The sequence below is a fragment of the Neofelis nebulosa genome, chromosome X (assembly GCF_028018385.1).
Source record: "Neofelis nebulosa isolate mNeoNeb1 chromosome X, mNeoNeb1.pri, whole genome shotgun sequence".
Lineage (NCBI taxonomy): Eukaryota > Metazoa > Chordata > Mammalia > Carnivora > Felidae > Neofelis > Neofelis nebulosa.
The window spans coordinates 78,382,531-78,410,128 of record NC_080800.1 but is presented as its reverse complement, the minus strand read 5'-3'; the positions used below and the strand labels follow the sequence as shown (position 1 = coordinate 78,410,128).

At 41.4% G+C, this 27,598-nt stretch overlaps 1 pseudogene; it reads right to left on the bottom strand.

Annotated features, from left to right (window-relative positions):
• Positions 1-7,187: 7,187 nt before the first annotated feature.
• LOC131502102 (large ribosomal subunit protein uL29-like) lies at positions 7,188-7,666 on the bottom strand (annotated as a pseudogene).
• Positions 7,667-27,598: the final 19,932 nt, after the last annotated feature.

The following is a 27,598-nucleotide window of genomic DNA, read 5'->3' as shown; positions in this document are numbered from 1 at the left end:
GCACATGAGTGGGGGAGAAACAGAGAGAAAGAGAGAGAATCCCAAGAAGGTTCCAGACCATCAATGCAAAGCTCAACATGAGGCTCAAACCCATGAACTGTGAAATCATGACCTGAGCCGAAATCAAGAGTCAGACGCTTAACCGACTGAGCCACCTAGGTACCCCTCAATTTTGTATTCTTATTATCATGTTTTTTTTCTTTATTATAACTCTCTGATTTAGCTTGCTTATTTAAAAAAAAATAGAAGTTGGGTTGTTTTACAGACAATGGCTTTGGCAAGAAGCCTGATTACATTGCTGAGACTCCTAGTAGCAATATCAATGAATTAATTAAAGTGCTGAGACCACAGGACCTACCTAGAGAGATAAAGAATGAATGTGCTAGTAATTCCCAGCTATAAATTTCTGCATTTGTTGAAATACCTTGAGGAAATAATTCAGTTATTTCACTCTGCAGGGTGACAAAAGGTGATGTAACACACCAATTTTTTTTTCTTAATGATAGAACTGTAGGAACCAAAATTCCCTCTTTCTCCTCCTCCCTCCATGACCCCTCATAAAGCTGCCTCCAGAATGAACTAGTCACACTTCTGAGTTTCTTTTTATCAAACTTATAGCTGCAGATGTTGGAAAGGATTGCTTTCCCTTTATTTAACCACTTTAGTATGACTAACTCATGAACACAACGATCAAAGCAATTTACTCCTCAATTTTCCATCTTTGATATGCATCATGCATTCTGAGCCATACAGAGTCCACTCTTCAGAATGCATGCTATAAAGCTCAGAGGGGCTAATAATCAAATTAGGCTGGTAACGAATAGCAATTTATAATGCTAAAACTAATTAGAGGTCAAAGAACTGAACTCCGTCAGGAGTTTTAATTATCTTGTCCTTTGTGACTCCACAAGAACATTTTTTAAGGAACACTGTCACAGTATTCAACTAGTACTTTTAGTTTCATGAAGAAAATTTACATAGCTTGTTACATAAATGAGAAATATGCACTTTCTTTCCAAGTAGAGCAGGGATCTAAAACCTTAACTTGGGATTGGAGGAAGATGGTGGCATAGGAGGACACTGGGCTCACTGCGCATCCTGCTGATCATTTAGATTCCACCTACGCCTGCCTAAATAACCCAGAACACTGCTAGAGGATTGGCAGAATGGAGTCTCCGGAGCCAAGCGCAGACGAGAGGCACACGGAAGAGGGTAGGAAGGGCGGCTAGGTGGTGCACGCTACACGGACTGGCGGGAGGGAGCTGGGGAGGAGGCCCAGCCCGCCGGCCAAGCAAAGCCCCGAGTCTGGCTTGCAAAAGCGGAGGGGCCGGACAGAGTGTGTTCCATCTGCAAGCGGGAATTAGCATCTGGGAGGTCATAAGTTAACAGCTCTGCTCGGAAAGTGTGAAGGCTGGAGGACAAAGGGAGGGAGAGTTGCTGAGTCCCAGGACGACAGAGCTCACTTTTCAGGGAACAAAGGCACTAGCCAGTCCCATCTCCCTCGCCCATCCCCCAGCCAAAATCCCAAAGTGAACCAGTTCCTGCCAGGGAACTTGCTCTCTCCACGCAAACACCCAACTCTGTGCTTCTGCGGAGCCAAACCTCCAGCAGCGGATCTGACTCCATCCTGCTGCCACAGGGCCCCTCCTGAAGTGGATCACCTAAGGAGAAGCGAGCTAAGCCTGCCCCTCCTGCCCCAACCCACCTTGCCTACCCACCCCAGCTAATACGCCAGATCCCCAGCACCACAATCCTGGAAGTGTGCAAGTAGCCTAGACAGGCCACGCCACCCCACAGTGAATCCCGCCCCTAGGAGAGGGGAAGAGAAGGCACACGCCAGTCTGACTGTGGCCCCAGCGGTGGGCTGGGGGCAGACATCAGGTCTGACTGCGGCCATGCCCATCCAACTCCAATTATACACCACAGCACAGGGGAAGTGCTCTGCAGGTCCTCACCACTCCAGGGACTATCCAAAATGACCAAACGGAAGAATTCCCCTCAGAAGAATCTCCAGGAAATAACAACAGCTAATGAACTGATCAAAAAGGATTTAAATAATATACCAGAAAGTGAATTTAGAATAATAGTCATAAAATTAATCACTGGGCTTGAAAACAGTATAGAGGACAGCAGAGAATCTCTTGCCACAGAGATCAAGGGACTAAGGAACAGTCAGGAGGAGCTGAAAAACTCTTTAAACGACATGCAAAATAAAATGGAAATGACAACGGCTCAGAGTGAAGAGGCAGAGGAGAGAATACGTGAACTAGAAGATAAAATTATGGAAAAAGAGGAAGCTGAGAAAAAAAGAGATAAAAAAATCCAGGAGTATGAAGGGAAAATTAGAGAACTAAGTGATACACTAAAAAGAAATAATATACACATAATTGGTACCCCAGAGGAGGAAGAGAGAGGGAAAGGTACTGAAGGTGTACTTGAAGAAATAATAGCTGAGAACTTCCCTGAACTGGGGAAGGAAAAAGGCATTGAAATCCAAGAGGCACAGAGAACTCCCTTCAGACGTAACTTGAATCCATCTTCTGCATGACATATCATAGTGAAACTGGCAAAATACAAGGATAAAGAGAAAATTCTGAAAGCAGCAGGGATAAACATGCCCTAACATATAAAGGGAGACATATAAGACTCGTGACTGACCTCTCTTTTGAAACTTGGCAGAACAGAAAGACATGGCAGGAGATCTTCAATGATGGTGAACAGAAAAAATATGCAGTCGAGATTCCTTTATCCACCAAGTCTGTCATTTAGAATAGAAGGAGAGATAAAGGTCTTCCCAAACAAACAAAAACTGAAGGAATTTGTCACCACTAAACCAGCCCTACAAGAGATCCTAAGGGGAATCCTGTGAGACAAAGTACTAGAGACATCGCTACAAGCATAAAACATACAGACATCACAATGACTCTAAACCTGTATCTTTCTATAATAACACTGAATGTAAATGGACTAAATGCGCCAACCAAAAGACATAGGGTATCAGAATGGATAAAGAAAACAAGACCCATCTATTTGCTGTCTACAAGAGACTCATTTTAGACCTGAGGACACCTTTAGATTGAGAGTGAGGGGATGGAGAACTATTTATCATGCTACTGGAAGCCAAAAGAAAGCTGGAGTAGCCATACTTATATCAGACAAACTAGACTTTAAATTAAAGGCTGTAACAAGTGAAGAAGAAGGGCATTATATAATAGTTACAGGGTCTATCCATCAGGAAGAGCTAACAGTTATAAATGTCTATGCGCCGAATATGGGAGCCCCCAAATATATAAAACAATTACTCATAAACATAAGCAACCTTATTGATAAGAATGTGGTAATTGCAAGGGACTTTAACACTCCACTTACAGAAATGGATAGATCATCTAGACCCACCGTCAATAAAGAAACAAGGGCCCTGAATGATACATTGGATCAGATGGACTTGACAGATATATTTAGAACTCTGCATCCCAAAGCAACAGAATATACTTTCTTCTTGAGTGCACATGGAACATTCTCCAAGATAGATCACATACTGGGTCACAAAACAGCCCTTCATAAGTATACAGTAATTGAAATTATACCATGCATACTTTCAGACCACAATGCTATGAAGCTTGAAATCAACCACAGGAAAAAGTCTGGAAAACTTCCAAAAGCATGGAGGTTAAAGAACACCCTACTAAAGAATGAATGGGTCAACCAGGCAATTAGAGAAGAAATTTAAAAAATATATGGAAACAAAGGAAAATGAAAATACAAAAATCTGAACGCTTTGGGATGCAGCGAAGGCAGTCCTGAGAGGAAAATACATTGCAATCCAGGCCTATCTCAAGAAACAAGAAAAATCCCAAATACAAAATCTGACAGCACACCTAAAGGAAATAGAAGCAGAATAGCAAAGGCATTCTAAACCCAGTAGAAGAAGAGAAATAATAAAGATCAGAGCAGAAATAAACAATATAGAATCTAAAAAAACTGTAGAGCATATCAATGAAACCAAGAGTTGGTTTTTTGAAAAAAATAAACAAAATTGATAAACCTCTAGCCAGGCTTCTCAAAAAGAAAAGGGAGATGACCCAAATAGATAAAATCATGAATGAAAGTGTAATTATTACAACCAATCCCTCAGAGATACAAACAATTATCAGGGAATACTATGAAAAATTATATGCCAATATATTGGACAACCTGGAAGAAATGGACAAATTCCTACACACCCACACTCTTCCAACACTCAATCAGGAGGAAATAGAAAGCTTGAACAGACCCATAACCAGCGAAGAAATTGAATTGGTTATCAAAAATCTCCCAAAAAATAAGAGTCCAGGACCAGATGGCTTCCCAGGGGAGTTCTACCCGATGTTTAAAGCAGAGATAAGACCTATCCTTCTCAAGCTATTCCAAGAAATAGAAAGGGAAGGAAAACTTCCAGACGCATTCTATGAAGCCAGTATTACTTTGATTCCCAAACCAGACAGAGACCCAGTAAAAAAAGAGAACTACAGGCCAATATCTCTGATGAATATGAATGCAAAAATTCTCAGTAAGATACTAACAAATCGAATTCAACAACATATAAAAATCAATCAACGTGATACATCACATTAATAAAAGAAAAGATAAGAACCATATGATCTTGTCAATCGATGCAGAAAAGGCCTTTGACAAAATCCAGCACCCTTTCTTAATAAAAACCCTTGAAAAAGTCGGGATAGAAGGAACATACTTAAACATCATAAAAGCCACTTATGAAAAGCCCACAGCTAACATCATCCTCAATGGGGAAAAACTGAGAGCTTTTTCCCTGAGATCAGGAACAAGACTGGGATGCCCACTATCACCACTGTTGTTTAACATAGTTTTGGAAGTGCTAGCATCAGCAATCAGGCAACAAAAGGAAATCAAAGGCATCAAAATTGGCAAAGATGAAGTCAAGCTTTCACTTTTAGCAGATGACATGATACTATACATGGAAAATCCGATAGACTCCACCAGAAGTCTGCTAGAACTGATACATGAATTCAGCAAAGTTGCAGGATACAAAATCAATGTACACAAATCAGTTGCATTCTTATACACTAACAATGAAGCAACAGAAAGACAAATAAAGAAACAGATCCCATTCACAATTGCACCAAGAAGCATAAAATACCTAGGAATAAATCTAACCAAAGATGTAAAAGATCTGTATGCTGAAAACTATAGAAAGCTTATGCAGGTAATTGAAGAAGATATAAAGAAATGGAAAGACATTCCCTGCTCATGGATTGGAAGAATAAATATTGTCAAAATGTCAATACTACCCAAAGCCATCTACACATTCAATGCAATCCCAATCAAAATTACACCAGCATTCTTCTCGAAGCTAGAACAAGCCATCCTAAAATTCATATGGAACCACAAAAGACCCCAAATAGCCAAAGTAATTTTGAAGAAGACCAAAGCAGGAGGCATCCCAATCCCAGATTTTAGCCTCTACTACAAAGCTGTCATCATCAAGACAGCATGGTATTGGCACAAAAACAGACACATAGACCAATGGAATAGAATAGACACCCCAGAACTAGACCCACAAACGTATGGCCAACTCATCTTTGACAAAGCAGGAAAGAACATCCAATGGAAAAAAGACAGTCTCTTTCTCAAATGGTGCTGGGAGAACTGGACAGCAACATGCAGAAGGTTGAAACTAGACCACTTTCTCACACCATTCACAAAAATAAACTCAAAATGGATAAAGGACCTGAATGTGAGACAGGAAACTATCAAAACCCTAGAGGAGAAAGCAGGAAAAGACCTCTCTGACCTCAGCCGTAGCAATCTCTTACTCGACACATCCCCAAAGGCAAGGGAATTAAAAGCAAAAATGAATTACTGGCACCTTATGAAGATTAAAAGCTTCTGCACAGCAAAGGAAACAACCAACAAAACTAAAAGACAACCCACAGAATAGGAAAAGATATTTGCAAATGACATATTGGACAAAGGGCCAGTATCCAAAATCTATAAAGAGCTCACCAAACTCCACACCCGAAAAACAAATAACCCAGTGAAGAAATAGGCAGAAAACATGAATAGACACTTCTCTAAAAAGACATCTGGATGGCCAACAGGCACATGAAAAGATGTTCAACGTCGCTCCTTATCAGGGAAATACAAATCAAAACCACACTCAGATATCACCTCACGCCAGTCAGAGTGGCCAAAATGAACAAATCAGGAGACTATAGATGCTGGAGAGGATGTGGAGGAACGGGAACCCTCTTGCACTGTTGGTGGGAATGCAAATTGATGCAGCCACTTTGGAAAACATTTTGGAGGTGCCTCAGAAAATTAAAAATAGATCTATCCTATGACCCAGCAATAGCACTGCTAGGAATTTACCCAAGGGATACAGGAGTACTGATGCATAGGGGCACTCATACCCCAATGTTTATAGCAGCACTCTCAACAATAGCCAAATTATGGAAAGAGCCTAAATGTCCATCAACTGATGAATGGATAAAGAAATTGTGGTTTATATACACAATGGAGTACTACAGGGCAATGAGAGAGAACAAAATATGGCCCTTTGTAGCAACGTGGATGGAACTGGAGAGTGTGATGCTAAGTGAAATAAGCCATACAGAGAAAGACAGATACCATATGTTTTCACTCTTATGTGGATCCTGAGAAACTGAACAGAAACCCATGGGGGAGGGGAAGGAAAAAAAAAGAGGTTAGAGTGGGAGAGAGCCAAAGCATAAGAGACTGTTAAAAACTGAGAACAAACTGAGGTTTGATGGGGCATGGGAGGGAGGGGAGGGTGGGTGATGGGTATTGAGGAGGGCACCTGTTGGGATGAGCACTGGGTGTTGTATGGAAACCATTTTGACAGTAATTTTCATATACTGAAAAAAGAAAAACTTTCTCTTCCGGGTTGGAAAGCAAGCACTGTCTTGGTTTGATGTCCAATTAGAATACCATTAGTCAAATCTTTTGCTTCCATAGCACTGGTGAATGGAGAAACACAGTGCCTCCTCTACAAGAGAATCTCTAGATTGGACAGAACATGGATAGAGAAGAATTGTAACAAACGAAACAACAACAAGACTTTTCCATCCTTATTTACTGTGCCATTTCACTTATTTTTTACTTCTTTTTTTTTTCCAGTTTGTTTGTGCTTATTGATGCTATGATGCTCAGGGCTTGACCACACACTTTTGCAGTGGATACAACTGTTCCTTCTGCTGCTGCTTCTTGGTCTTCAGCTTCTCCTCATGCTTGCTAAGATGGTAATCCAAGGCATGTGTTTTCTTGGTCTGAAGACCCAGAATCTTGTACTTCTTGCCTTTGTAGAACTTTCTGAGGTTCTCTTTCTGGGTCTGGTTAATAATAGTGTGAATGCAGACAATGGATTTGCAAACAATTTGGATCTTGGAGAACTTGGATACCATACTGTCACTTTAGTGACATAAAGCTGGTTCAACTCCAACTTTAGGTTTTCTAGCTGTTACAGCAGCTCCTCCTTTTTTCAAGAAAGACCTCAGATTCTAACCTTGGCAATGGTTGCACAAGCCACCACCACCTGCTCTGAGGAAAAGTGTTTTTTGCTTCTTAATTGTACTTCCCACTGCCACATGTACATCCACACACACCCTACAGCCACCACAGCCGCCATTTCTGTAGATCAAAATGCTCTTCATCTGTCATGGCCTAACTTCTTTTATTTTAATTTTTAATTTATTTTTTTAGAGAGGCAGAGAGAGAAAGCAAGGTGGGGAGAGGAGAAGAGGGAGAGAGAGAATCCCAAGCAGGTTCCACGCTCAGTGAGGAGCCTGATATGGGACTCAATCCCATGACACTGTGATCATGACCTGAGCTGAAATCAAGAGTCAGATAGATGTTCAACCACCTGAGCCACCCAAGGGTCCTTCATGGCCTAACATCTTTTTTGGCTGTGTTTAATGTGGGTTTGCTTATTTACATTTTTGTTTGGAGGAGAATGGCAAAATTGATTAACCAAAGAAAGATACAATATCAACTGAATGTGGAATCTCTTATGCAAAAATAAATACAAAAAGCTTCTATCCTTAAATGCTAAAGAAAAGATTAATTTGGAGGCACTGGAGATGTTAGCATCAATAGTCTGGAAAGGCTTTTGTTATCAAGGTGGTTAATTGTTCAAAGGCCATGGTCACCCATGAAGCCAATTTAAGGCCAAAGAATGCATCTGCACAAAGAGTTTTCTTTTTTCAATAACTGTCAATAATACCGCAAATGCAACACAAAAAAATTGATCATGTCCATATCATCAGGGAAGCAAGGCGACTAGCCTATAACATTGAAGGGTCTGAGTTTTTAACTAACTTTTTAACTAACTAACTTTGTCCTTATTGTTGAAAAAATTCTAAAGTATGAAAGCAAATCCAACAAGGAAAATACGAACAATGCAAATAACAAAATCTTCCTTCCTCAAAAGGAAGACAAAATCTCGAAATTCTTCTGCTAAACTTGTCACCATCGCACCATGCCATGTGACATTACTTAATTGTTTAAATTGTTAGCTTTTTGCTTTATGAAGCAGTATAACTCAAAAGCTAAGAGCATGAGCCATAGAGCCAAACAAAACCCCGGTTCTCATTTACTAGCCGCATAGTCTTGGGTAGATCACTTTTTTTCTTTCTAAGCCTCAGTGTCCTCATTTGTAAAACTGGGATAATAGTAAAGAGTCCAGGCTTTGGAGCCAAAATGCTTGGGTTTAAACCCTCTGCTCCACCACTTACTGGCATTGTGAACTTGAGCAAATTGCCTACATTCTCTATGACTCGGTTCCCCTCCCCCTTAATAAAGTAGGGCCAACTGATTATCAGAACCTCACAGGATCATTGTGAAAAGTATAGAATATGCGTAAAACACTTGATAAGACCTCAATAAATGTAAGTCATTAGTGATGTGGTTTTAAGTGTTAGGGTTTGGAGCTGACGGCAAAGAAAGAATTCTTAAGACATTGTCAGTGCACAAAGGTGTTTTTTTTAAAGCATGGGGACAGGACCCGTGGGCAGAAAGAGCTGCACTAGGGTTGTGAAGGGTGACTGATTATATACCTTCAAGTTAAGAGGGGTTTAGGGATGGTGTAAGCCTCCAAGGTACTTTGGAAACAAGGTTTCCAGGATTCTGAGGGGGCTAGCTATTGTTAGGAAAAGATCATTTATTACTGTTTAGCAAAAACTCAACCATGAGACCCTTCAGATGTATATCAGTGTGCCATATTCTTGGAGGATGATTGCTAACATATATCTTGGTGGGTAGAGATAAAGGAAGTTTCCAAAGGAATTTTTATATCTTAAAGGAGACTTACAGGATCCTGGAGGTCAGGATAATGTTAAGCTAAGATTGCCTTTTGCCCTTAGCAAAGTCGTCATTATTGAGGCAGCTTAATTCCTAGAGGAATGTCACTTTGCCTGTTTCAAGCACTTGTCAATGAGCTGTAGACAGTAAGGAAATTTAATTTTTCACTTGCTTTTGTTTCCCACATCAGTTAGTACCCACCTCAGAAGGTTGTTAGGATAAAATAAGATAATGAATGAATAGCTTTTAATTTCAGTATAGTAAGTGCTCAATAAATGCTAGATTTTGTTATGTGTTTTCCTTTTGACTCTCCAACTGGCTTTTAAGTTCCTAGTGTTGGAAAAACAAAGTTATACCATAAGACGGCCAGCGGGGCTAACAAGAGAATTCCAGTCCCTGCCTACAGACTCCTCTTCCTGAGTTCTTCCTGCTCTGCTTGCCGCACGTGCCAAATTGCCACGAATGCAGACAAGACAAAACCATAAATTACCCCTCGCACTTGTACTTGGGACTCGGAATTATGGAGAAACTGTCTCCTCTGAGTCCATCGATGTAAATAAAACTCTGATCCACCAAGATCTCTGAGTGCCTCTTGGTTTCTCTGCCAGCGATCCAGACTTGTTCTATAACACTAGAAGAATGGTCTTCTATTCTTTTTATTGATACTCTAATGTCTAGCACTGTGTTCTATGCAAATAGGAGTGAGTCAACTATAGCCAAAGGAAAGAATAAAAAAAACAAGTCTTCATGCGAAAGTGGAAACTCGAATATCAGAACTTTAGACTCACAAGCCATGAAAGATTGGGTGTGTTAAAATTGATGGCTTGGTCAAATAACATATCTGATTTTGGCAATTTATAAATATTATCAATAGACAATTTGACTTAAATTTCTTAATTGTGGAAGGGAGGAAAAATAATTTTCTCCCTATACTCCTAAGTTTGTGTCTGTGTTATGGAACGAGGCTGGTATGCTGGCGGAAAGACCAAGTGGCACCTGGAGATCTTGGTGGATTGGAGATTTATTTAACACCGGGGGGCTCAGAGGAGACTGTTTCTCCAAAGGTCTGAGCCTGGAATGCAAGTGGGGAGAGTAATTTACAGCCAACAGCCTCCATATCTGTGGCGGTTTTTGCGCGCACAGCAGACAAAGGAAGAAGAAACCAGAGGAGGGGTCTCTAAGCTAGAGACCAGAGTTTGTTTTAGCCCCATCATCCATCTTTGGGTTACTTTATGCACTTCTCCAACAGTCCCTCCTTTGATGCCTTAAAAAAAAACTTTTAGTAGGCATCACCTTTCAGTTTTACAGGTTGGTACTCTTGGAAGGCTAAGATACATGCTGTAGCTTGGCAAGCAAGAGTGTTTTCAATAAAACGTACCATGGCATTCAGCATACAGGGGCCGATGGATACAAGTAAAATTATGTAGAGGAGGGAACCCCGCCAGGTCAGGAAGCCAGGTTGCCCAATCCATGAGATCCCATCCTTTCCACTGGTTAATACTTACCTGTTGTCTATGTCAAATTCTTTCCTTGAGTTCCTTAAACTTAGTTGTAACTATTCCTGACTGTTCCATGAAATAGCAACATTTCTCCCCCAGAAAGATGCAAGTCCCTCCTTTTTCTGAAGTGAGGAGGTCAAGGCCTCGCCTATTTTGGAGGGTTACTGCCGCCAGAGAGTTTATTTGGCTTTGTAAGGTTACCAGAGAATCTACCACCCATTTCATGTCTTAATTTAGCTCTTGAGATAGTCTATGGTATAGTACTATGGATGAACCTATACCCCCATTCCAGTTCCTATTCCTGTCGCAATTCTTGCTCCTATCAGAATGGGTAGCAGGATTGCCAGTCTAGTGCAGGACTTGGGGCTAAAGGCTATTAGCAACTGATATTCAGTGTACATGGATATCTCTGGGGCTAAGAAGATGAAATAACATGTCTGAGTCCAGTTGACTTCTAAGCATCAGTAGGCAAATTAGAACACAGATAGAACACCCCAGAGATTGAACATAGGGTTGCATTCCTCTTTAAGGTTATATTGCTTCCGCATAGGGAGGTACTGTTCATACCTTCAGGGACTGTACAGATTAGATTGTTGGCATTTGTGAGATGGATACCAGTGGCCAGTGGTCCAATTAAGACAGAGGTGTTGGTTTTGAGATTTTCAGGAGCTTCCCAGGTCAAAGGGATAGGAGTGGCTAAGTAAGCCCTTTGGCTGAGGGTCAAGCATATCCAGCAGGTTTGGGTGTGATTATCTATTTTATGAAGGACTTACAGAGTAGTGTTGGCCCAATGCTGGAATGGGGAATTGGTAAGCATCTGATTCAGGGCTGAAAGGCTCAAACCCTGCAGGCTGCCAAGGGAGTGGTCGCCTTTGTGGCTTATATCACCCTGTCCTGGGTATCCTTTATACCCTTTTGAAGGGCCTGTCTTGCATTCCTCCCCCATCTGAGATCCCCCATTGAGGAAGGTAAGTGTAGCAAGCTCGCTTCTCTCTCTGGAGGCCCTTGTGACATGGGTTCCTGACATTTTGGGTTATCCCTATGGTCCAATACTTAGTCCTTGAGGCACCGGGTGACTGACAGAGAGTGGGTGTTTTCCCTTGTAGCAATCTTTGTGGAGGGAGGTGAAGGCACTGAATGCCCTTGACACCCCTTATTGTCATATAACAATCCTGGGGAAAAAGTGGGTAAGCGGCAGTTGTGAGGGTGAAAGAGGTTATCATAATATATAGGCAATACTTAATAATCCTCCCATCCAGAGGAGGTATGTGAGACCTGGCATGCATCTTTTGTCCCATGTCCAGCTTTTTGGTGCAGTCTCTATCAGCCCAAGCACAAGAAGTAAGATCCGGGCTATGACACCAGTAAAGGACAAGGGCTGGCAGAGTTGCATCCAAATCCCTGGGCTCGGTCCATATGTTGATTCCTCAAGCTTCTGCTATGTGCAGGCCAGCCAGCTTCCGGGGAATGACTGGAGCAGGGCTAGAGATCTCAGGGGCCAGTGTCTTTTTGAAGATCAGGTTAAGCGGGTTGAATGGATCTGGATCACTTTGCCAGGTTGAGGGTTACTCTGAGTTGGCCTTCTTAACTCTGGAGTTATGGACGCATGGGGTGATACCTGAAACTGAATCCTCTATTTGGTTGTATGTCTGTAAAGTCCACCTCCAAGTCTTCGAAAGGGGCAGGTTTCTGGGAACTGTCAGATCAGGTTTAGGGAAGATATGGTTTGCATATTTAAAGATCCATCCTGTTTTCCAGTTGTTTAAATAATCATATGCCCATGGGGTCTTATTATTATCCCCATAGAATAACAAGCACAAAGATTGCCTATACATGAAATACTGTGACAATTTTCTGACGTTTACCTCAAGTATCTAGTTTAGGCAAACAACAAACATTTAAAGGCAATCATAACTAGAATTTAACAATCATAACAGTTCATTGTTGAAACATAGTTGCTCTCTCTAAAACCTCTCTTTCCAGAGATAGACAAATTGAGACCAATGTATTTGTAGAACAAATCCAGTCTTAACAAATCTGGCCTAATTATTTATATAAGCTCAGTAAGAATAGCGATTGATCATGAAGATCTTTTAAAGTTTGCTTTGCTGGAAACTTTTATAAGGAATCTCTGGGTTGAACTTTTAATAGCCTCTCCAGGCCAGAAGCCAAAGCAAATATTTGCCATCAGAAAGGTCTGCAATACTTGTAGAATTGGGCAAATTCCTCTTCATGAGGTCCCCAAGATATCCTGAGGTTCCTGTACCTGCCAGGTAGTGACCTCCTTTACTTACCTGGTGAGGCTGCTGGGAACTCTGTAAGCAAGGCACCAAGCCAACATTTCCAAGAGGCTTTATGGCTCCACGTTTTATAAAGCCAACCCTAATTCCTTAAAGCTGTCTGGTCATATCTGAGTCTATGAATGTCATCCTCAAATATGACATTCCAGTCAAAGCCTTGGTAAAATAACCGGTATTTCCAATGGTCACCTGTTACAAGATGAATAGATTCTTATTGAATTTATGCAAACAATTGTAATTGCCATGAAAGAAAGAATACTCATTGAGAGTTTTGAATTTCAGGGGAATAATGTAGAGAGAAAAGATAAATGCTTCAGTTTACAAATGCATACTTTATGACATTTTTGTATGTCATCGATATCTTAAGAGAAAGTTACCTTAATCTGGAAGAGGAAACATTAGGGAACCAGCAATATTTTCAACAAGAATCACAAAACTATAATCTTCCTCAGTTCATTTAATCCCATGTTCCTAATTCTTGTTCAATTTGAATACAGCTTTTTAGTCCTGGAAATTCTTACCCATTTTAGTATTAATTGTAAAGATGTCAAATATTTGTATTTGTCCCCAAAGTCCTTTTTATAAATCTCTTTGAAGACGAAACACATTTTGTGAGAGAATAAGAACAATTATAAATGACAAAATCTCAGAAATAGACATCGTTAAAGATCTGAAGAGAGTTCATTATGATGCAATTGGCAAAGAAATTCAGTTATTTCTGTGGCACATAACATCTCAAGTAATCAGAATATTAAGTGATGACCTTATATCAAAACATTAAAATTTTAGGAATTGCATATATTCAGGCAGTTACAACATTTACCTGTGCAATACAATCTAAGGTTTACTATCGTATGACAGCTTTTCCAAATAACTTAACATCCCAAATAAAAGGATGTAATTGGTCAAAAAGACTTCATTTACCATTTAAATCCTGAGAAGTTTGTTAAAACCCCATAAGTCATAAATGCATCCTAAATAGGATTACAGATCATTAAAAATCTTACAATTTTATGTATTCAACCAAAGTGGCAATAAAAGATCCAAAGGTGAATGTATAGCATTATGCAGTTGTTATCAAAACCTAGCTCCTTTAACATTCAGAAGTTTTAACTAAGTAATCAAAGACCTGATAGAGATGACACCTAAAACTTTGATTTTCCTGGAGGATAAATCTTTGTTTGCATTGTCTTATCAAGAGGAGTTCAACAGGTCAAGAAAACTGTCATTTGAGCAGAGAAAAAAGCAGGATTTCAACCTTATACTAGTGTACTTTTTTTTTTTAATTTTTTTTTCAACGTTTTTTATTTATTTTTGGGACAGAGAGAGACAGAGCATGAACGGGGGAGGGGCAGAGAGAGAGGGAGACACAGAATCGGAAGCAGGCTCCAGGCTCTGAGCCATCAGCCCAGAGCCTGACGCGGGGCTTGAACTCACGGACCGCAAGATCGTGACCTGGCTGAAGTCGGACGCTTAACCAACTGCGCCACCCAGGCGCCCCTATACTAGTGTACTTTTTTTTTTTTTTTTTTTTTTTTTTAATTTTTTTTTCAACGTTTTTTATTTATTTTTGGGACAGAGAGAGACAGAGCATGAACGGGGAAGGGGCAGAGAGAGAGGGAGACACAGAATCGGAAACAGGCTCCAGGCTCTGAGCCATCAGCCCAGAGCCTGACGCGGGGCTCGAACTCACGGACCGCGAGATCGTGACCTGGCTGAAGTCGGACGCTTAACCGACTGCGCCACCCAGGCGCCCCTATACTAGTGTACTTTTAAGATTCCATTTATCTCAACCTTCTACAACTTTCTTTTGCTTCTAAATTTTGTCCCAAAGCCTTTTCTTTCCGAATAACCTGTCTCGTTTAGGACAAAATTACTTTCTTCTACCCTCAACGAAACTGTATTTCCATTCCTTATATCTTTCTTATATACCTCCTATTTTCCTACATACAGAGTTGCTTTCTTTATTTTCATCAGTCTTAAGTACATTTAGCAGAATTTTAACTCTTAGGAACCCTTAGTCTCCAATTGAGGACTTAGTAACCAATTGAGAGGTATTTACATCAGAATTTTTTTTAGATGGTAAATTCATGAACCAATTAAGTACAAAGCATGTTTTCCAATAGGTCCGAATAGCCTTAATTTCTCAGCAATAAGAATTTGGAAACACAAACCTATGTTCAATAATCAAACCTTTAGCATTCCAGCCTATTTGGAAAGTTTCAGGTTACCAAGGACCTTGAAAGTTATCTTAACAATTACCCATGAAAACTTTGAGACAGACAAAATTAACTATCATTAACAAATTGCAACAGAGATAACATGAGCTTATTTGACCTTTGTTGATAACTTTAAAGACAGGTCCAATAAACTTAAATTAGTTTAAACATCAAATATGTTTCACCTGCGTCCACCTAAAAGTCATTCAATTTTTCCCCATTGTCAATTTTCAGTTGGGGCACCAGTGGAGATATCTGAAATTGGTGGTCCAAGGGGGGGGTGCACTTTGCTCCTTGACTTGGAGGGTGGAAGGAGGAAGCAATCGTGCCTGAGACACTGAGGATGGTATAGAACCACACCCAAGTTGGTGCAGAAACATGAGGAGGGAGGGGAAGGCAGAAGCAGCAACTGCTTGGGAATATTCCTTAAAGTCCCTGTCCTGAGGTAGACTAACCACAGTTAGTTCTAATTCTAGCCATTAACCTGGGAAATGAGGGAGAACCCTCACATCTCTTAAGCAGAGGAACAGGGAGAGAGAGTCAGTGCCCCCTTTTAGTCTGGTTCTATCTTGGCTAGACCAATAAGGTCCCTTTCTCGAAGTTCCTCCTGATTTCGGCTGGGTTTTTGGGACTTTCCCTGGTTGGGAAACCTATTCTTCTTAATGTCCTTTCCCCTTGCAGTAGGTTCATATTTATGGCCTTCTCAGCCCCCTGTTCTGACCCCCAGAGGGCCTCTTGATATCTGTGGATGTGGACCCACTTCTGGAGAGCACCTGCGCCTGGCCGAGGGCACTGTCTGCCACTTGGCCTTGTGGAGAGGGTTCTCTGGCTTGGAAGGGGAGGAGAAATGGGCAGCTGCTGTGGCAGCATCTTGGCTGAGGAGGCCTGAGGGGGCAGAAGCAGAGGTGGCAGGGGAGGAGTTTCAAGCTCAGGGGAGAGGGGAGGGAGCCTAAAGAGTCATGAAGAGGGGAACATTAGGGGAGTGGTGGTTCGCTTCTTTGGCTCCCTGGGTGAGTCTCCGGATAAAGTGGCTAAAACCTTTGTCTGGCTCTCCTGGTTCCTTCCCGACCCCACAATGCTCCCATGAGGTGGAGTCACAAAGACAGAGGTACAGGGGCTCCCCCTCCAATGAGGAGACCAGCCAAATGCCCACCTGGCAGTGTCCTGAAGGAACCCAGGTGACGCTCAGCCCCATAGGTCCCAGCCCTGAGACCCATGATCAGAAACATTCTGATATCACCACAGACAGAGTGCCATCCATCATGGAGTCACAGACGTGCCCACTCAGACTCTGTGACCCCCTGGGGACCCCAAGGGTGCCTGTTTGTGGAGCCACAGAATCCAATTTAGCAGGCAAGCTAGACTGAGTCACACATTCACATTCATATACACACCAGAGGTTATTATATTCCCTATCATAGACTCCCTACCTATGGGACTTATGAAGTCTTGGGGAGTGGTCAGGTCCCCCTTGCACTCTTGCAAGTGGGCCTGACCAGATTGGGCTCCAGCCTTACCAGTTCTGACATTGGGTCCAGATCCTCACCTGCCAAGTCCCCTGAGTCCGGCAGGAAAGGCGGAGTGGGGCGGGCCTGAAGGGGAGAAGGAGACTGCCCAAATTTAGGCAGGGTGCGAGCTCTCCCTTGTGATCCCTCATTCTGTCACCGCCTCGCTGTTCTCCCAAACCGGTGGCAACAATGGGCCAGCGCGGTTGGGTTTCCCCATCAGGGAACCAAGTATGATACAGAACCAGGCTGGAACGCTGGTGGAAAAACCAAGTGGCTTTCGGAGATCTTAGTGGATTGGAGATTTATTTTACACTGTCAGGCTCAGAGAAGACTGTTTCTCCAAAGGTCTGAGCCTGGAATGAAAGTGGGAAGGGTAATTTATAGCCGACAGCCTCCATATCTGTGGGGGTTTTTGCATGCACAGCAAACAAAGGAAGAAGATACTGAAAGAGGGGTCTCTAAGTTAGAGACCAGAGTTTGTTTTAGTCCAATCAGCCATCTTTGGTGTACTTTATCCATTTCTCCAACAGTATGGGGAAATGTATTACCAACTGTATCACAAATGTTCATTGACTTGCTAAATTCCAACTGTGTAGAAGCAGAGTCCCAGTGTTATAGCTTGCAAATGTTCCCCAGTTATTTCTGAGAGTCCCCAGAGGAGTGCTTTACATGAGCCTACACCCCAGCATGTCAGTTATTTTCATGAGAGGGGTTTTCTATACTCTTCTCCAACTCACATTTTTTTGTATCCATTGCCCTTAAAATATCCTGACAAGACATCAGTACTCTTATAAACCATAACAGTGAAGGTTAGCAAAATATGCCACCCCAAAATATGCCTTTTGGCATGAAAATTATTCAGAGATGATTATTTTTGAGAAAAAATAGACACAAAAAGAATCTCTGAAAACAGTAAAAGTTATTTTCTATGTAAGGAAAACTAACAATTATGGAGGAAATCTCTGTGTCTTCCTCTTTGGACAGGAAGAGAAGGTTGACTTTAAATCACAAGAAAATTGTATTAATGGGGAAGGCACCAACCTAAATCTGCATAACAAACCCTACCCTTGTTTACTATGCTTTTCCTGGTAGCGTGCCATAACTAGCCTCCCCAACTCTCAACATGTTTCTTTTGTCCTGAGATAGAAGTTGTGTTTAAGATGGGGGCTTAGGCCATCTCCAGGAGTTTTCTCAGTTTTCCTGGGTATATCCCATGTGCAACTGAGGAATACATGTTAATAAACTTGTTTGTTTTTCTCTTGTTAATTTTCTTTGTATTATGGGGAGTATGTGTCTCAGCCAAAAACCAAGAGGGTAGAGGAAAAATAATTTTCCCTCCCATAAAATGACAAGGCCATTGTCTGTGTTAAGTATGTAGTTTCTGGGTAGCAGGATTGTGTTTTGTTCCTTAGCTTCTCCCTGTAATCTATTCTTTTTATGGAAACACCCAAGCCAGTCCAAAAGATTTAGTGTAGGTGGAGCTCATTCCAACTGATTAAGTTTTGGGTGATGGGGGTGTTCATGGGGTCCAGAGCCAAGTAAGAATTCTTGAAGACATCTTCGGTGCAAAAAAGTTAATCCCCTGGGCCTTACTCAGTCTCCCTCAGTTCTCCTCACCCAACCAAAACTATTTCTTTCCTCTGTTGCAAAAAGAATGCTCCATCACATGTGACTGGAAACCATTTCTCTTATTTTGGTGAAGACTAGCAGAATATATCATCCCAAAATATGTCATTTTGGCAAAAATATTATTTTTAATTATAGGTACTTAGGAAACAGCTGATGCAAGAAAGACACTCTGACCTTCCTTTGTCCTCTCTCATGCAAAAGCTACTCTCACTGTATCAGGAGGATACAAGACATCCTTATCATCGTATTAGGAAGAGATAGGATAAAATAGTCACAGAGGGAAAGATTAGGACCTGAGGTCCCTGAGTGGGGAAAAACACACATTTTGGACAAATGCTGGGAGTGTCTGACCATAGCCAACCCCCTCAGGTATAAGGTTCCTCATAAGAATGTAATAAACACTCCCTACTTCTCATCAGGTTTCCCTCAAGAGTTTGACAAAATATATGACTAAAAATAAGTAGACCATAAAATGTGTGAGCCACAAGGAATAGTATGGCCATAGACCACCCTTCATACAATGGAGTTGAGCTAATCAGGAATTGATAACCCAGCACCTAGAGTTATCCAGCCACTAAGGGTAGAACCTGAGAAGGAATAAGGGGGAAGGGTGGGGGGGGGCTGACCAGAACCGTATAAAACAAGGACCATTGCCTATAGTCCTTGGACATTCACTTTCGAATGTCCCCTCTCTATAAGGAGAGCTTTTCTGTTATTCTTCCTTTCTGATCTTACACTCTAAAAAAACTTTTACCTGCTGCTCACTTTGTGTCCATCTCTTCATTCTTTGAAGCAGCAAGACAACGAACCCTGGGTATTGAGGTAAAAAATCCTGCAACATCATCAGAGACAGGAAATTTAGGGCTAAAAAAGCTGTATACACAAACTTAATTACTTCTTTGCCATTTTCTACCCATAACCCAAATTCCTTTGTCTTATCAACTCTTCAAAAATTTATTTTCTTTATCTTTAGATAAATGCATAAAAGCTTCCTGCTCTGCTTACTTTGTCAGGTTTTCGATCTCTTGTGAAGACTCCCATATACATATAAAAATACAATTTGTATGCTTTTTGATCGGGGGGGGGTCGTGGGGGTTCAGAGCTGACAGCCAAGAAAGAAATTTTGAGTTGTCTTTGGTGCAAAAAGGTGATTTTATTAAAGCACTGGGACAGGGCCCATGAGCAGAAAGGGCTTCCTGGGACTGTGAGTAGACACTGATTATATACTTGGGAGTTGGGGGAGGTAAAGAAAGGCAAGGGGAAGTTTCCACAGGGATTTTTGTAAGGGTTGAATTATAGTGTAGGGCTAACCTGTAGCCTTGAGAAAGAACAGCTTTGTTTTGACACAGTAGGTTAAGAGATAACAGCCTTGTCCTATCAATCAAGGGAACAAAAGTTCAAGGAAAATCAACTGGATTGGTGTTTGGATTGGGGCAAGAGCATGTTGAGAACTTTCAAAAAGTGGCACCAGAGGCAGGGTCAAGGAGGTCAACTGGTTGCCACTAAATGGCAGAAGGTCTGAACTGTTTCCACCCCCATCTGGGAACTATGTCTTTCTTCTGTTCCCAGGTGATGATAAGACAATGTGGTCGGCTATAAAAACTCTGTACCCTGGCTGTTCGAGGCCACACTCTGATCAAGAGTGTCGGTCCCGATTGGTCGGCCTTGCCTCTCGTTGCAATAAACTTTGCTGTGACTGTCACTGGTGCCCGTAGCATTCTTTTTCAGGAGCCACGTGGATGCAACAATTTTCATATGCTAAAAAAGACTCAAAGGATATTGGTTGCCTAGCTATTTTCAAGCTAAGGTTGTTTTTCCTTTTAACAAAGCATTAACATTAAGGCATTAGGGTGTTCCTGGAGAAATGTTTTACTCTGCCAGCCTCAAACTATTTGTCAATGGTCTACAGGTTATAAGGAAATTTAATTTATCTGCCATTAACTTCTGCCTTTGTTTCTCACATCATTTTTCTCCTGTTGATCACTTTTTTAAAAAAAATGTTTATTTATTTTGAAAGAGAAAGGGTCTGAGCAGGGGAGGGACAGAGAGAGAAAGAATCCTAAGCCGGATCCACACTGTCAGTGCAGAGCCCCATATGGGGCTCAAACCCATGAACCATGATATCATGAGCTGAGTGAAAATCAAAAGCCAGACACTTAACTGAGCCCCACAGGTGCCCTTCATGTTGATCACTTTTATGTAAGTTCAATCTTAGGCCTAGCCAGAGACGAAAGAGCATAGAGAAGAATTTTCCTCCCTTACATTGGCCAAAAGTGGTTGTATGTATATGCATGATAGGTATGGGTGAAGGTGTGATGGCATGTGAAGGAGAGTTAAAGATACCAATGAAAATGAACCACCTGTTTCTTTGATTACTTGGGTTATTCCAAATGACCAAATGATTGTGATGGATAAATCCAAGGTTCTCCATCACATCAGGGGAAGAACTTCCACATGTTTGTTTATAGTTGGATGATACAGATTTACCAGGGAGACATGATCAGGAAATACCAATATTTTCATCTTTGGTATGTTGCCTAAAGTAGCTCATAGATCTTTTGTAGTTTTCTTTTCTTTTATTAATGTGATGTATCACATTGATTGCGAATGTTGAACCAGCCCCGCATCTCAGGAATGAATCCCACTTGATCATGGTGAATGGGTGCTACGGGCACCCACTTTTTATATGCTGTTGAACTCAGTTTGCTAGTATCTTATTGAGAATTTTTGCATCCATATTCATCGGGGATATTGGCCTGTAGGTCTCTTTTTTTACTGGGTCTCTGTTTTAGGAATCAAAGCAATACTGGCTTCATAGAATGAGTCTGGAAGTTTTCTTTCCCTTTCTATTTTTTGGAATATCTTGAGAAAGATAGGTATTATCTCTGCTTTAAAAGTCTGGTAGAACTCCCCTGGGAAGCCATCTGGTCCTGGACTCTTATTTGTTGGGAGATTTTTGAAAACTGGTTCAATTTCTTCACTGGTTATGGGTCTGTGCAAGCTTTCTATTTCTTCCTGTTTGAGTTTTGGAAGTGTGTGGGTGTTTGGGAATTTGTCCATTTCTTCCAGGTTGTCCAGTTTGTTGGCATGCAATTTTTCATAGTATTCCCTGAGAATTGCTTGTATTTCTGAGCAATTGGTTGTAATAATTCCATTTTCATTCATGATTTTATCTATTTGGGTCCTCACCCTTTTATTTTTGAGAAGCCTGGTTGGAGGTTTATCAATTTTGTTTATTTTTTTCAAAAAAACAACTCTTGGTTTCATTGATCTGCTCTACATTTTTTTAAGATTCTATATTGTTTATTTCTGCTCTGATCTTTCTTATTTCTCTTCTTCTGCTGGGTTTGGGGTGTCCTTGCTGTTCTGCTCCTCTTTCCTTTAGGTGTGCTGTTAGATTTTGTATTTGGTATTTTTCTTGTTTCTTGAGATAGACCTGTATTGCAATGCATTTTCCTCTCAGGACTGCCTTCGCTGCATCCCAAAACATTTGGATTGTATTTTCATTTTCATTTGTTTCCATATTTTTTAAAATTTTTTTTTCTCTAATTTCCTGGTTGACCCATTCATTCTTTAGTAGGGTGTTCTTTAACCTCCATGCTTTTGGAGGTTTTCCAGACTTTTTCCTGTGGTTGATTTCAAGCTTCATAGCATTGTGGTCTGAAAGTATGCATGGTATAATCCTAATTCTTGTTTACTTATGAAGGGCTGTTTTGTGACCCAGTATGTGATCAATCTTGGAGAATGGTCCATGTGCACTCGAGAAGAAAGTATATTCTGTTGCTTTGGGATGCAGAGTTCTAAATATATCTGTCAAATCCATCTGATCCAATGTATCATTCAGGGCCCTTGTTTCTTTATTGACTGTGTGTCTAGATGATCTATCCATTGTTGTAAGTGGAGTGTTAAAGTCCCCTGCAATGACCACATTCTTATCAATAAGGTTGCTTCTGTTTGTGATTAATTTTTGTCTATATTTGTGGGCTCCCGTATTCGGTGCATAGACATTTATAATTGTTAGCTCTTCCTGATGGATAGACCCTGTAGTTATTATATAATGCCCTTCTTCATCTCTTGTTACAGCCTGTAATTTAAAGTCTAGTTTGTCTGATATAAGTATGGCTTCTCCAGCTTTCTTTTGACTTCCAGTAGCATGATAGATAGTTCTCCATCCCCTCACTTTCAAACTGAAGGTGTCCTCAGGTCTAAAATGAGTCTCTTGTAGACAGCAAATACATGGGTCTTGTTTTCTTTTTTTTATCCATTCTGATACCCTATGTCTTTTGGTTGGTGCATTTAGTCCATTTACATTCAGTGCTATTATAGAAACATATGGGTTTAGAGTCATTGTGGTGTCGTAGGTTTCATGCTTGTAATGATGTCTCTGGTACTTTGTCTCACAGGATCCCCCTTAGGATCTCTTGTAGGGCTGGTTTAGTGGTGATGAATTCCTTCAGTTTTTGTTTGTTTAGGAAGACCTTTATCTCTTCTCCTATTCTAAATGACAGATTTGCTGGATAGAGGATTCTCGGCTGCATATTTTTTCTGGTCATCACATTGAAGATCTCCTGCCATTCCTTTCTGGCCTGCTAAGTTTCAGTAGACAGATCTGTCATGAGTCTTATCGGTCTCCCTTTATATGTTAGAGTACATTGATCCCTAGCTGCTTTCAGAATTTTCTCTTTATCCTTGTGTTTTGCCAGTTTCACTATGATATGCCGTGCAGATTATCGATTCAAGTTATGTCTGAAGTGAGTTCTCTGTGCCTCTTGGATTTCAATGCCTTTTTCCTTCCCCAGATCAGGGAAGTTCTCAGCTATGATTTCTTCAAGTACACCTTCAGCACATTTCCCTCTGTCTTCCTCCTCTGGAATACCAATTATGTGTAGATTATTTCTCCTTAATGCATCGCTTAGTTCTCTAATTTTCCCCTCATGATCCCGGATTTTTTTTAATCTTTTTCTCAGCTTCCTCTTTTTCCATAATTTTATCTTCTAGTTCACCTACTCTCTCCTCTGCCTCTTTAATCTCAGCTGTGGTCGCCTCCATTTTATTTTGCAGCTCATTTATAGCATTTTTCAGCTCCTCCTGGTTGTTTCTTAAACCCTTGATCTCTGTAGCAAAAGAATTTCTGCTGTCCTCTACACTGTTTTCAAGCCCAGAGATTAATTTATGACTATTATCCTAAATTCACTTTCTGTTATATTGGTTAAATCATTTTTGATCAGTTCATTAGCTGTCGCTACTTCCTGGAGTTTCTTTTGGGGGAATTCTTCTGTTTTGTCATTTTGGATAGTCCCTGGAGTGGTGGGGAACTGCAGGGCACTTCCCCTGTGCTGTCTTGAATAACTTGTGTTGGTGGGTGGGGCTGCAGTGAGACATGATGTCTGCCCCCAGCCCACCGCTGGGGCCACAGTCAGACTGGTATGTACCTTCTCTTCCCCCCTCCTAGGGGCGGGATTCACTGTGGGGTGTCATGGCCCCCGTCTGGGCTACTTGCACACTGCCAGGCTTGTGGTGCTGGGGATCTGGTGTATTAGCTGAGGTGGATCGGTGAGGTGCACAGGGGCAGGAGGGGTAGGCTCAGCTTGCTTTTCATTAGGTGATCCGTTTCAGGAGGAGCTGCCGGGCACAGGGAGGGAGTCAGACCTGCCGGAGAGGTGGATCGGCAGAAGCACAGCCATGGGTGTTTGCGTGGTGTAAGCAAGTTCCCTACAGGAACTGGTTCCCTTTGTGATTTTGTCTGGGGGATGGGTGAGGGAGATGGCTCTGGAGAGTGCCTTTATTCCCCACCAAGCTGAGCTCTGTTGTCTGGGACTCAACAACTATCCCTCCCGTTGTCCACTAGCCCTCCCGCTCTCCGAGCAGAGCTGTTAACTTAAAACCTTCCAGATGTTAAGTCCTTCTTGCTGTCAGAACACACTCCTTCTGGCCCCTTCGCTTTTGCAAGCCAGACTCCAGGACTCTGTTTTGCTGGCCAGTCCCCTTCCACCTGGGCTCCCTCCTGCCATTGCGTGTAGCACGCACTGCCTCTCTGCCCTTCCAACCTTCTTCAGCAGGCCTCTGGTCTATGATCGGCTCCAGAGAATCCATTCTTCTAGTGTTCTGGCGGTTTTCTGGGTTATTTAGGCAGGTGTGGGTGGAATCTACGTGATCAGCAGGACACGGTGAGCCCAGCGTCCTCCTACGCCACCATCTTCCCCAGTAGAATAACTACCTTTCCATTCTTTTCAAAAGTCATCTCATTAATAGGGGCGCCTGGGTGGCGCAGTCGGTTATGCGTCCGACTTCAGCCAGGTCACGATCTCGCGGTCCGTGAGTTCGAGCCCCGCGTCAGGCTCTGGGCTGATGGCTCGGAGCCTGGAGCCTGTTTCCGATTCTGTGTCTCCCTCTCTGTCTGCCCCTCCCCCGTTCATGCTCTGTCTCTCTCTGTCCCAAAAATAAATAAAAAACGTTGAAAAAAAAATTAAAAAAAAAAAAGTCATCTCATTAATATAAAAAGAGACACCTTTATTGTTCTCATCACCTAGGAAATTCTAAGCGTTTTAGAAGCTCTGTGCCAGAAATGGGTATGAAAACCAAATATATATTTCTTTTTATAAAACAATATTCCAATTGATGAAGAGGATAGAGAAAAGTCTGGGCCTCATTTTCCTCACCTAGGAAAACTACCTGTTGTTGGAAGTTTTTCAAATCTTCAAAAACCTCTGAAAATTTAATGGGGCTTTTTTGGGTCTTTTATTAAAATTTTTTAACGTTTATTCATTTTTGAGAGACAGAGTGTGAGTGGGAGAAAGGGAGAGAAAGAGAGGGAGAGGGAGACACAGAATCTGAAGTGGGTTCCAGGCTCTGAACTGCCAGCACAGAGCCCAAAACAGGGCTCAAACTCATGGACTGTGAGAACATGACCTGAGCTGAAGTTGGATGCTTAACCAACTGAGCCAGCCAAGCACCCTGAAAGTTAATATTAATCTTGCCTATATATTATTTTTTTAAGATTATTTATTTATTTTGAAAGAGAAATAAAGAGGGAGCACAAGTAAGGGAGGGGCAGAGAGGGATAGAGAGAATCCCAAGAAGCTCCACAACAATAGTGCAGAGCTTGACAGGGGCTTGAACTCACAAACCGTGAGATCATGACCTGAGGCAAAATGAAGAGTCATCTGGGCACCCCAATGTTGCCTATATCTTTTAATTCAACAAGGAAGATTTTCAGCATAATAAAAGATAAGAACCATATGATCCTGTCAATTGATGCAGAAAAAGCATTTGACAAAATTCAGCACCATTTCTTAAAAAAAAAACCTCGAGAAAGTTGGGATAGAAGGCACATACTTAAACATCATAAAAGCCATTTATGAAAAGCCCACAGCTAACATCATCCTCAATAGGGAGAAACTGAGAGCTTTCTCCCTGAGATCAGGAACATGACAGGGATATCCACTCTCACCGCTCTTGTTTAACATAGTTTTGGAAGTGCTAGCATCAGCAATCAGACAACAAAAAGAAATCAAAGGCATCAAAATGGGCAAGGATGAAGTTAAGTTTTCACTTTTTGCAGATGACATGATATTATACATGGAAAATCTGGTAGACTCCACCAAAAGTCTGCTAGAACTGATACATGAATTCAGCAAAGTAGTAGGATGCAAAATCAATGTACACAAATCAGTTGCATTCTTATACACTAATAATGAAGCAACAGAAAGACAAATAAAGAAACTGATCCCATTCACAATTGCACCAAGAAGCATAAAATACCTAGGAATAAATCCAACCAAAGATGTAAAAGATCTGGATGCTGAAAACTATAGAAAGCTTACGAAGGAAATTGAAGAAGAATAAAGAAATGTAAAAACATTCCGTGCTCATGTGTTGGAAGAATAAATATTGTCAAAATGTCAATACTACCCGAAGCTATCTACACATTCAATGCAATCTCAATCAAAATTGCACCAGCATTCTTCTTGAAGATACAACAAGCAATGCTAAAATTCATATGGAACCACAAAAGACCCTGGATAGCCAAAATAATTTTGAAGAAGAAGACCAAAGCAGGAGCCATCACAATCCCAGACTTTATCCTCTACTCCAAAGCTGTAATCATCAAGACAGCATGGTATTGGCATAAAAAAAAAAAACCCACATAGACCAACGGAGTAGAATAGAAACCCCCAGAACTTGACCCACAAAAGTATGGCCAACTAATCTTTGGCAAACCAGGAAAGAATATCCAATGGAACAAAGACAGTCTCTTTAGCAAATGGTGCTGGGAGAACTGGACAGCAACATGCAGAAGGTTGAAATTAGACCACTTTCTCACATCATTCACAAAAATAAACTCAAAATGGATAAAGGACCTGAATGTGAGACAGGAAACCATCAAAACCCTAGAGGAGAAAGCAGGAAAAGACCTCTCTAACCTCAGCCATAGCAATTTCTTACTTGACACATCCCCAAAGGCAAGGGAATTAAAAGCATAAATGACATTTTGGGGCCTCATGAAAATAAACAGCTTCTGCACAACAAAGGAAACAACCAACAAAACTAAAAGGCAACCAACGGAATGGGAAAAGATATTTGTAAATGACATATCGGACAAAGAGCTAGTATCCAAAACCTATAAAGAGCTCACCAAACTCCACACCCGAAAAACAAATAATCCAGTGAAGAAATGGGCAGAAAACATGAATAGACACTTCTCTAAAGAAGTCATCCAGATGGCCAACAGGCACATGAAAAGATGCTCAACGTCACTCCTCATCAGGTAAATACAAATCAAAAGCACACTGAGATATCACCTCATGCCAGTCAGAGTGGCCAAAATGAACAAATCAGGAGACTAGATGCTGGCGAGGATGTGGAGAAACGGGAACCCTCTTGCACTGTTGGTGGGAATGCAAACTGGTGCAGCCATTCTGGAAAACAGTGTGGAGGTTCCTCAAAAAATTAAAAATAGACCTACCCTATGACCCAGCAATAGCACTGCTAGGAATTTACCCAAGGGATACAACAGTGCTGATTGCAAAGGGGCACTTGTACCCCAATGTTGATAGCAGCACTCTCAACAATAGCTAAACTATGGATGGAGCCTAAATGTCCATCAA